The sequence below is a fragment of the Coregonus clupeaformis genome, unplaced genomic scaffold (assembly GCF_020615455.1).
Source record: "Coregonus clupeaformis isolate EN_2021a unplaced genomic scaffold, ASM2061545v1 scaf0238, whole genome shotgun sequence".
Taxonomy (NCBI): Eukaryota; Metazoa; Chordata; class Actinopteri; order Salmoniformes; family Salmonidae; genus Coregonus; species Coregonus clupeaformis.
The window spans coordinates 248,715-261,386 of record NW_025533693.1 but is presented as its reverse complement, the minus strand read 5'-3'; positions in this window follow the sequence as shown (position 1 = coordinate 261,386).

The window sequence follows — 12,672 nt, the reverse complement described above, 5'->3', positions numbered from 1 at the left end:
TCCAGTGACAATAGCCTGAACTCCGACCAATTGATACAAAGGAAAGGGGGAGGCAAGGTATCAGCCTTGTGTGAATCAAGAGAGTGCAGCGTGGATAAAATTACACAGCATTACACACAGTGGCTTATTGCGGAAAACCGCATCACAAAGAGCGAGCCAGGCATCTGATGGCAGAGTTTTCCTCTGAACTCCTCTTTTGAAGTATCCCAAAGACCAATTACATCCCAAATTATACACCGTGGTTTAAGACATTTGTGCTTATCCAAGTACCCTGTCAATTCAGTTTAACAGGTGAAGGTAGGAGTCTTAAACGAAACAAAATATTTTGGTCGTGGCTCAAAAATAGGGTTATTTGAAACATCTGCAAACTTTTATATAATTTCAATTATCCTAACCAAGCACTCACAGGGATCAGTAAACCAACTTTTTAGGGTTCAGTTTCTTTCGCCTATTAGGTCCGTATTAAAATAGTGTCTCACATAATATTATATATTAGGCTACGGTTTGTCTAAGTGATTTAACTGAGCATTCCAGAGCATTTCATTTGTTTGATCATGCCTTTGGTTTGTGTCAATTATTTGCATAATTATGTTACATTTCAGTCTTTTTCCTATTAGATTTTGATCAGATTATCTAACCAGCCTAACATATATGAGGTGTTTCCACTATCATACTCTCAAATAATCGAAATATATTCGTTTAAATATTCAGTCATTTTTAGAGTGTTCCAAATATCTTAAGTGACTGTCCTACCAAGTTATTTACGCTAATAGGTGTCATTAAAGATTACGCAATACATTTATTATTATAAGCTTTAGTATATTATAATTTGCCCGAATCTTTCTTTTGGTGAGATCCCTTCACAACGGAATCTTCAAGCAATGTGCCTCTGATGGAGAGCATCGCCTATCTCCAATAACTCATGAAACGCACGGGGACTGAACATGGCAAGCTACAGAATAACTTTTGGGAATCGACCTTTTGTCACAGACCCGTATCCTCAGAATTTTATATAATCGCCATCCTGGAGAGCAAACCGTTAAATTCCATATTGACCTAAAAATATCGACGTGTTTTTCTATTATTCTCCATGATACATTTCCAGCAGATTTTTATTAAGCAGAGATGCACCATTATTGGCATTAATCCAATGTTTGAGTCCCCAGTGCAGTCCACAATTGTATTGTCTCCTCCTGCACAATATGCGCATTCATTCCTCTGTCTGAGATTGTGAAGTCCTAGGCTATTCTATTCCTAATATTAAGGCTCAGGCTATGTTGCAGCCGGTGGGCGGAAGAGTAACACGCAAATGACTACTGCCTAAATTGCTTCCATCTTGGTCGCATTATGGTTACCATTCTCGTAATTAGCACCATCTACAAATCTCTCTGCCATTTGGCGCTGCTCCAGAGCATACTATAAAGCCCATGGTTCAAAACTCCCTAAGGAGTGAACTGTTCATTTGTCTTCCCTTCCGATACAGTACTGTGGTAGCCCTGTCTGTCAAATAAAGTAGTTTACTTGAATCAATAGAAAGGTGGCAATAACATACTCAGCATTGCGCATCGTAGACGCCTGCGAGTCAGACAACATACCAAAACATCAGCCAACCGATGTATATCATACTTTGTGCTGGTGAACATTTCTGAGAGAGACTGTCTTGATGTGGCTTGATTCTGACAGAGGGTGGGTTACTGGGACTTAAGATGTGGTCTGCTGTTTCTTTCAGAAAGTATTTTAATTATGGCCTATAGCAGCCCCCAAAGCATCTCAGTAATAATCAGTATGAACAGTCTGATTTGTGCGACACACACACAGAGGGAGAGGGAGGAAGAAATACACTGAATGGTTGATGCTCAAATTATTCTTAAAAATACTTTTTCATTATAAATGTCTAAATGGTTTGAAAATGTAATAAAACTGTTATAAAACTTAGTGACAAACTCAATATTGATTTAATATGACCTATCCTTCACAGTGTTTGACCTATCTTTCATCAAACCTTTTGGAATAAAGACCCCCTTAAGTTGGGCATAATCAAGTTTTAACAATTGAACCAGACTGTAAATGTCCGGCTTGATTATATGGCTGGATTTGGTTGTTTTGAGTTGTGTTTTGGTTATGGTTCCCCAGTTTTATCCACAAGTAAGTTAAATGAATAATCCACTCCAAAACTATATTTTGGTATGTTTTTCATTAGTCCACTGTTGATACAGTCCCAACATGTTTTGCATGTCTGCAATCAATCTTTCAAGATATAGGACTTTCAAAAAACAAATTGTAACTTGCTGCATCATATAATATAATAATAATAATAATAATAATAATATAATAATAATAATATAATAATAATGATGATGCGTTTTCCATCATATGATGCAAAACATGACATGCAAAACATGTTGGGAGTGTGTCAACAATGGGCTAATGAAAAAAATACCAAAATATAGTTTTTATGAGTGGATTATTCCTTTAAACAATGTGTCATTTCCATGGTCCATTTGGTTAAATCTGTTAGCAAGACTGCTTCATTATATACCACACTCTTAGAAAAAAAGGTTCTGGATAGAACCAAAAATGGTTCTATGCTTGCTTCATATATAGCATCCCTTAAGGTTCTATATACACTGCTCAAAAAAATAAAGGGAACACTTAAACAACACAATGTAACTCCAAGTCAATCACACTTCTGTGAAATCAAACTGTCCACTTAGGAAGCAACAATGATTGGCAATACATTTCACATGCTGTTGTGCAAATGGAATAGACAACAGGTGGAAATTATAGGCAATTAGCAAGACACCCCCAATAAAGAAGTGGTTCTGCAGGTGGTGACCACAGACCACTTCTCAGTTCCTATGCTTCCTGGCTGATGTTTTGGTCACTTTTGAATGCTGGCGGTGCTTTCACTCTAGTGGTAGCATGAGACGGAGTCTACAACCCACACAAGTGGTTCAGGTAGTGCAGCTCATCCAGGATGGCACATCAATGCGAGCTGTGGCAAGAAGGTTTGCTGTGTCTGTCAGCGTAGTGTCCAGAGCATGGAGGCGCTACCAGGAGACAGGCCAGTACATCAGGAGACGTGGAGGAGGCCGTAGGAGGGCAACAACCCAGCAGCAGGACTGCTACCTCCGCCTTTGTGCAAGGAGGAGCAGGAGGAGCACTGCCAGAGCCCTGCAAAATGACCTCCAGCAGGCCACAAATGTGCATGTGTCTGCTCAAATGGTCAGAAACAGACTCCATGAGGGTGGTATGAGGGCCCGACGTCCACAGGTGGGGGTTGTGCTTACAGCCCAACACCGTGCAGGATGTTTGGCATTTGCCAGAGAACACCAAGATTGGCAAATTCGCCACTGGCGCCCTGTGCTCTTCACAGATGAAAGCAGGTTCACACTGAGCACATGTGACAGACGTGACAGAGTCTGGAGACGCCGTGGAGAACGTTCTGCTGCCTGCAACATCCTCCAGCATGACCGGTTTGGCGGTGGGTCAGTCATGGTGTGGGGTGGCATTTCTTTGGGGGGCTGCACAGCCCTCCATGTGCTCGCCAGAGGTAGCCTGACTGCCATTAGGTACCGAGATGAGATCCTCAGACCCCTAGTGAGACCATATGCTGGTGCGGTTGGCCCTGGGTTCCTCCTAATGCAAGACAATGCTAGACCTCATGTGGCTGGAGTGTGTCAGCAGTTCCTGCAAGAGGAAGGCATTGATGCTATGGACTGGCCCGCCCGTTCCCCAGACCTGAATCCAATTGAGCACATCTGGGACATCATGTCTCGCTCCATCCACCAACGCCACGTTGCACCACAGACTGTCCAGGAGTTGGCGGATGCTTTAGTCCAGGTCTGGGAGGAGATCCCTCAGGAGACCATCCGCCACCTCATCAGGAGCATGCCCAGGCGTTGTAGGGAGGTCATACAGGCACGTGGAGGCCACACACACTACTGAGCCTCATTTTGACTTGTTTTAAGGACATTTCATCAAAGTTGGATCAGCCTGTAGTGTGGTTTTCCACTTTAATTTTGAGGGTGACTCCAAATCCAGACCTCCATGGGTTGATACATTTGATTTCCATTGAACATTTTTGTGTGATTTTGTTGTCAGCACATTCAACTATGTAAAGAAAAAAGTATTTAATAAGATTATTTCATTCATTCAGATCTAGGATGTGTTGTTTAAGTGTTCCCTTTATTTTTTTGAGCAGTGTACATCAAACCGAAATTGGTTGCATATAGAACCCTATATGGAACCCAAGGGTTCTATATGGAACCAATTTTGGTTCAGTGAAGAAGAACCCCTTGGGTTCTGATCAAAGAACCCTACAAAAAGGTAATCAAACCCTTTTTGGTTCTATCCAGAACCTTTTTTTCTAAGAGTGTACACCCAACTATTGCACCCAAGTGGTTATCATTCATTTGACAAATTATTAAAAACTGCTATATAAAGTGCAACCAACACATACATTTGAACCTTTTTACTTGAAGAATGAAAGCAAGAATTTCAGGGCTTCTTTTTTAATTGACCCCAAATTCCCAGAAAAGTGCACAATAGGGTATTTTCTGACATTACAAAGGTTATTAGCCACAGGTCCTTTTCTTGGCCCCTTTGCAGAAAAAAGGAGGCACCAATAATCCAGACCAAATCAAAGTGACCTTTGAACCTTTTTTGCTGTACTTTTTCTCATGGCATGGTTTCTTTAGTGAGCTAGTGATCTGAGGGCCCGGCCAAGGCTGCAGCCACTTTCCCAGACGGGAATGCTTCTCGTCCCCTGACAAATCACTGCTGAGCCTCTTTTGTCCACTTTCACTTTGATCTCACCTGCTTGTCAGAGACTAAGAAAGAACTCCCGTACAGTTCGAACGCATTGCAAACAAATTGGCAACAATTTTCTTCTCTCATACCCCTTTAACCCAAGTTGGTTTGAAAATGTTAACCCTAGTTTCGCATCCGCATTGATTTTCTGCAACACTTTTAGTGATTGTACAATGATTTGTAAACGGAACATGATTTTGGCTTCCCCATTCAGATTTATTTTGTAATAGACTGTGGGAAGTTATAGTCATCTACTATATATTTATTCTGATGGAGTTTAATCCCCAAATCTTCGTATAGATTTAGATAGTATGGTTGTGGTCCTATTTGTATTAACTGGCTCCATTTGAAATTGTAATTGTTAGACAGCATAGAAATTATATCACGTCTTTTAGGGTGCCCTATTGTTGCCATGTATATGGCCAGATATTTTAGCAGTATAAATATATTTTTTAATCGAAATTATTTGATCTAAAATAGTATCCGGGGCACTGGAGCGAGACACATTGGATGTATGGTTGCCACAGCATCTGTGCTGGAGTTTTGGATGTGGATATCAACCTCTCTCTCAATATCTATGTTTGCCATGTTTTCTATTGACTTACTGCAGGTAAAGCTCTGACGATCTCTGTGTATACACTACCAGTTAAAAGTTTGGACACACCTACTCATTCAAGGGTTTTTCTTTATTTTTACTATTTTTTACATTGTAGAATAATAGTGAAGACATCAAAACTATAAAATAACACATATGGAATCATGTAGTAAACAAAAAAGTGTTAAACAAAGTATATTTTACATTTGAAAATCTTCAAATAGCCACCATTTGCCTTGATGACAGCTTTGCACACTCTTGGCATTCTCTCAACCAGCTTCACCTGGAATGCTTTTCCAACAGTCTTGAAGGAGTTCCCACATATGCTGAGCACTTGTTGGCCGCTTTTTCCTTCACTCTGGGGTCCGACTCATCCCAAACCATCTCATTTAGGTTGAGGTCGGGGGATTGTGGAGGCCAGGTCATCTGATGCGGCACTCCATCACTCTCCTTCTTGGTAAAATAGCCCTTTTTTTTCACCTTTATTTAATCAGGTAAGCCAGTTGAGAACAAGTTCTCATTTACAACTGCGACCTGGCCAAGATAAAGCAAAGCAGTGCGATAAAAACAACAACACAGAGTTACATATGGGGTAAAACAAAACATAAAGCCAAAAATACCACAGAAAATATATATACAGTGTGTGCAAATGTAGCAAGTTATGGAGGTAAGGCAATAAATAGGCCATAGTGCAAAATAATTACAATTAGTATTAACACTGGAATGATAGATGTGCAAGAGATGATGTGCAAATAGAGATACTAGGGTGCAAATGAGCAAAATAATTAACAAGATGAGGTAGGTGAGTGGGCTAATTTCAGAAGGGCTGTGTACAGGTGCAATGATCGGTAAGGTGCTCTGACAACTGATGCTTAAAGTTAGTGAGTGAGATAAGAGTCTCCAGCTTCAGAGATTTTTGCAGTTCGTTCCAGTCATTGGCAGCAGAGAACTGGAAGGAATGGCGGCCAAAGGAGGTGTTGGCTTTGGGGATGACCAGTGAGATATACCTGCTGGAGCGCATACTACGGGTGGGTATTGCTATGGTGACCAATGAGCTAAGATAAGGCGGAGATTTGCCTAGCAGTGATTTATAGATGGCCTGGAGCCAGTGGGTTTGGAGACGAATATGTAGTGAGGACCAGCCAACAAGAGCGTACACAGTGGTGGGTAGTATATGGGGCTTTGGTGACAAAACGGATGGCACTGTGATAGACTACATCCAATTTGCTGAGTAGAGTGTTGGAGGCTATTTTGTAAATGACATCGCCGAAGTCAAGGATCGGTAGGATAGTCCGTTTTACGAGGGCATGTTTGGCAGCATGAGTGAAGGCGGCTTTGTTGCGAAATAGGAAGCCGATTTTTCTAGATTGAACTTTGGATTGGAGATGCTTAATGTGTGTCTGGAAGGAGAGTTTACAGTCTAACCAGACACCTAGGTATTTGTAGTTGTCCACATACTCTAGGTCAGACCCGTCGAGAGTAGTGATTCTAGTCAGGTGGGCGGGTGCCAGCAGCGTTCGATTGAAGAGCATGCATTTAGTTTTACTAGTGTTTAAGAGCAGTTGGAGGCTACGGAAGGAGTGTTGTATGGCATTGAAGCTCGTTTGGAGAATTGTTAACACAGTGTCCAATGAAGGGCCAGATGTATACAAAATGGTGTCGTCTGCATAGAGGTGGATCTGAGAGTTACCAGCAGCAAGAGCGACATCATTGATATACACAGAGAAAAGAGTAGGCCCAAGAATTGAACCCTGTGGCACCCCCATAGAGACTGCCATAGGTCCAGACAACAGGCCCTCCGATTTGACACATTGAACTATATCTGAGAAGTAGTTGGTGAACCAGGCGAGGCAGTCATTTGAGAAACCAAGGCTATTTAGTCTGCCAATAAGAGTGCGGTGGTTGACAGTGTCGAAAGCCTTGGCCAGGTCGATGAAGACGGCTGCACAGGACTGTCTATTATCGATCGCGGTTATAATATAGTTTAGGACCTTGAGCGTGGCTGAGGTGCACCCATGACCAGCTTGGAAAGGTACGGTGGGATTCGAAATGGTTGGTGATCTGTTTGTTAACTTGGCTTTCAAAAACTTTCGAAAGGCAGGGCAGGATGGATATAGGTCTGTAACAGTTTGGATCTAGAGTGTCACCCCATTTGAAGAGGGGGATGACCGCGGCAGCTTTCCAATCTCTGGGGATCTCAGATGTTACGAAAGAGAGGTTGAACAGGCTAGTAATAAGGGTTGCGACAATTTCGGCGGCTATTTTTAGAAAGAAAGGGTCCAGATTGTCTAGCCCTGATGATTTGTAGGGGTCCAGATTTTGCAGCTCTTTCAGAACATCAGCTGTCTGAATTTGTGTGAAGGAGAAGCGGGGCGGGGAGGGGGGGGGGGCATGGGCAAGTTGCAGCGGAGGGTGCAGAGCTGGTGGCCGGGGTAGTGGTAGCCAGGTGGAAAGCATGGCCAGCCATAGCAAAATGCTTGTTGAAATTCTCGATTATTGTAGATTTATCGGTGGTGATAGTGTTTCCTAGCCTCAGTGCAGTGGGCAGCTGGGAGGAGGTGCTCTTATTCTCCATGGACTTTACAGTGTCCCAAAACTTTTTGGAGTTAGTGCTACAGGATGCACATTTCTGTTTGAAAAAGCTAGCCTTTGCTTTTCTAACTGCTTGTAAAATAGCCCTTACACAGCCTGGAGGTGTGTTGGGTCATTGTCCTGTTGAAAAACAAATGATAGTCCCACTAAGCCCAAACCAGATGGGATGGCGTATCGCTGTAGAATGCTGTGGTAGCCATGCTGGTTAAGTGTGCCTTGAATTCTAAATAAATCAAAGACAGTGTCACCAGCAAAGCACCCCCACACCATAACACCTCCTTCTCCATGCTTTACGGTGGGAAATACACATGCAGAGATCATCCGTTCATCCACACCGCGTCTCACAAAGCCATGGCGGTTGGAACCAAAAATCTCCAATTTAGACTCCAGGCCAAAGGACAAATTTCCATCGGTCTAATGTCCATTGCTCGTGTTTCTTGGCCCAAGCAGGTCTCTTCTTCTTATTGGAGCCCTTTAGTAATGGTTTATTTGCAGCAATTCAAACATTAAGGCCTGATTCACACAGTCCCCCTGTCACGCCCTGGTTCTGGGGACTATTAAATGTTGAGCCAGGGTGTGGATTTTCTATTGTTTAGTTTTCTAGGTTTGTGTGCTAGTTCGTGTATATCTATGTTGGCCAGGGTGGTTCCCAATCAGAGGCAGCTGTAGCTTGTTGTCTCTGATTGGGGACCATACTTAGGCAGCCTGTTTGGCACTGTTATTTTGTGGGATCTTGTTCCGGAAGGTTTGTGTTCAACCCAGGACTTCACGTATCGTTTGTTTTGTTGTTTTGGTTCGTGTTGTGTACTGCAATAAAATAATGTACGCATATCACGCTGCGCCTTGGTCCGCTTCATCATGTGACGATCGTGACAGAAGATCCCACCTCGACTGGATCAAGCAGCGTGACGAGGAGAGAGGATGGACCTGGGAGGAGATGAGTGAGAGTCTGGCAAGAGGGATGGAGGCCATGAGCACGGGGGAGAGACAAGCCCAAAAAATTTTTAGGGGGGGGCTCACGCCATGGACGACGAGGCAGCAGGAGGCCGCGATAGAGCGGTTCAGCCGGTTAGCAGAGGAGGCCGCTAGGTTACGGGGGCCACTGGTCACGAGGGAGAAGGAGAGTGTGGAGGCACGGCGAGAGGAACTGAGTAGGCAGCAGAGGGAGCGGAGGTTTATGAGGAAACCCAGTCCCGTCCTCGCACCAAGCAAGTGGTGTGTGTCACCAGTCCGGTCCGGCCCGTTCCTGATTCCCACACAAGGCCAGTGGTGTGTGTTCCCATTACGGTCAGGCCCATTCCTGCTCCCCGCACTAAGCCTGTGGTGCGCGTCGCCAGCCCGGTCCGGCCTGTTCCTGCTCCCCGCACCAAGCCAATGGTGCGCGTTGTCAGCCCGGTCCGGCCCGTTCCTGCTCCCCGCACCAAGGCAGTGGTGCGCGTCGCCAGCCCGGTCCGGCCTGTTCCTGCTCCCCGCACCAAGCCAATGGTGCGCGTCGTCAGTCCAGTCCGGCCCGTTCCTGCTCCCCGCACCAAGCCAGTGGTGCGCGTCGTCAGCCCGGTCCGGCCCGTTCCTGCTCCCCGCACCAAGCCAGTGGTGCGCGTCGCCAGCCCGGTCCGGCCTGTTCCTGCTCCCCGCACCAAGCCAATGGTGCGCGTTGTCAGCCCGGTCCGGTCCGTTCCTGCTCCCCGCACCAAGCCAGTGGTGCGCGTCGTCAGTCCAGCACGGTCCGTGCCTGTTCCACCGGTGCCTGGTCCGGCACCGGTCAGCTGCTCCACGCCAGAGTCAGAGCAATCCGCTCCACCGGTGTTCAGTCCAGCTCCAGCCAGCGGGTCCAGACCAGGGGCGCTACGGGGGGGTAGAGGAAGAGGGGTGGTCACGCCCAGAGCCGGATCCGCCGCCGAGGCGGAATGCCCACCCGGCCCCTACCCTCTTGTGTTTGGTTGGCGCGGTCGCAGTCCGCGCCTTTGGGAGGGTTACTGTCACGCCCTGGTTCTGGGGACTATTAAATGTTGAGCCAGGGTGTGGATTTTCTATTGTTTAGTTTTCTAGGTTTGTGTGCTAGTTCGTGTATATCTATGTTGGCCAGGGTGGTTCCCAATCAGAGGCAGCTGTAGCTTGTTGTCTCTGATTGGGGACCATACTTAGGCAGCCTGTTTGGCACTGTTATTTTGTGGGATCTTGTTCCGGAAGGTTTGTGTTCAACCCAGGACTTCACGTATCGTTTGTTTTGTTGTTTTGGTTCGTGTTGTGTACTGCAATAAAATAATGTACGCATATCACGCTGCGCCTTGGTTCGCTTCATCACCTGACGATCGTGACACCCCTCTGAACACTTGATGTTGAGATGTGTCTGTTACTTGAACTCTGTGAAGCATTTATTTGGGCTGCAATTTCTGAGGCTGGTAACTCTAATGAACGTATCCTCTGCAGCAGAGGTAACTCTGGGTCTTCCATTCCTGTCGCAGTCCTCATGAGAGCCAGTTTCATCATAGCGCTTGATGGTTTTTCGACTGCACTTGAAGAAACGTTCAAAGATCTTGAAATGTTCCGTATTGACTGACCTTCGTGTCTTAAAGTAATGATGGACTGTCATTTCTCTTTGCTTATTTGAGCTGTTCTTGCCATAATATGGACTTGATATTTTACCAAATAGAGCTATCTTCTGTATACACCCCCTACCTTGTCACAACACAACTGATTGGCTCAAACGCATTAAGAAGGAAATAAATTCCACAAATTAACTTTTAAGAAGGCACACCTGTCAATTGAAATGCATTGCAGGTGACTACCTCATGAAGCTGGCTGAGAGAATGTCAAGAGTGTGCAAAGCTGTCATCAAGGCAAAGGGTTGCTATTTGAAGAATCTCAAATATAAAATATATTTTGATTTGTTTAACACTTTTTTGGTTACTACATGATTCCATATGTGTTATTTAATAGTTTTGATGTCTTCACTAAAAACCCTTGAATGAGTAGGTGTGTCCAAACTTTTGACTGGTACTGTATGTCATATTGGTGCTCAGGTTCAGTGCTGAACCTTTGACATGTATTTGTTTATTTGAAGGACAACAAAAGGGATGTTATTTTTATGATGAGAAGTAGGTCTATTACAAAGTCACTTCAAACTGAAGGTGCAACCACTGCAGCACTCAAGCAAGGAGCAGGTACTTTGTAGATGTAAAAACATAATATCGTGTCACCTTCATGCACATTTCCCCTTGTGCAGGATAGCTCTGATATAGTGCACTGGATATATGAGCACTATGTGAGCATGGATGGCTTGAGGGGTGAGCAGACTTCATCCACGTACCTTTTGTGAGAGACAGGTACAGATCTGTGTGCTGTGCCTGATTAAACAGCAGTACTTCAAGTTGTGTCCTGGTAAGAGGATTTTTTTTCTTCTCTCTCTCTCTCTCGCTCTCTCTCGCTCTCTCTCGCTCTCTTTCTCTTTTTCTCTCTCTCGCTTTTTCACTCTGTCCCGCTTGAAACCGGATAGGGCTGTCCTATACTTCTAGCCCTTTGATTCCTACCTGCAGATCTCAAATACCTTTCGGTGGGACAGTGGAGTGCACTGCACCTTCCAACAGTAAAATGATTGTGGTGGGTTGTAACTCTATAAGCCATCAATGGATGTCACACACCAAACAGTCACGGGGCAAGGGTTAGCCTGTGGGAGGGACAAAAACAGTAGCCCATTTCTTGTCACAGGTTGATAACAAGTGCTCCAATACAGATGTCCTCAAATCGTTAAACTCACTCAAAAGGCATCCAGTTGTTCGATGAAAAAGACAGCCACAGTCATATATTAACACACCCACAACCATTGCTCCATTTAAACCCATTCATTTTGCAATACAACTAGATTAATTACAAACATTCTATCTAATGATCGTTTTTAGTTTATCAGTCAAACACTCCTCTCACTGGTTCTAGAGAAGTTCCTCTGTGATTCCCACCCTTTGCGCTCCCCTCAAGTGGCTGGACTTACCATCAGGGCTTGGGAGGTGGGCAATGCCGTCCCCTTGTCGCAGCGAGACGAATGGTGTGGATTGACAGCGACGGAGCAGATGTCGGGAACTCATTTAAAACTCAATGTCACCTAATTTCCCTTTAATATAAGGCCATTGACACAAGCGGTGGGGTACTCCACAGGGGCCACTGCATAAGAAAGCTGCATGTTTATAGTGTAAAAGACGGATGGCAGAGGAGTGTTTATAGCATGGTGTATTGTTCTCAGGTCTCCTTTTCAAAGCTTCTCAGTGACATTTATATGGACCCTCTGTGGACTTTTACTCTGGGCTTCTTTTGTGCCCCCCTCCAGGGAGACACACGATAGAAACCCAAGAAAACACCACAGAGACCACATGAGTATGGCCCTAGCTTCATGCTTAGATGGTTAAGCTGTTATACTTCATTAAATTGATGTATGCGTCATTACATTTTAGATATATGGAATGATTAAAAAGAGGTTTGTGTTTGTATTTGAGGATGGAAGGAGCTTGATGAGGCTTGATCATGTTTCGGTGTTTTTTTATGGATGGGAATTTTGATAACCAGTTTTGGCATGAAATCAACCCAAGCGTGAAGGTGATTGCACCATAGAGCAGTTGGCTGGCGTGTCTGTGGAGTTTGCATTGACCTGTGGAGGGCCACGTGCTGCAGGGTTTCTGGGT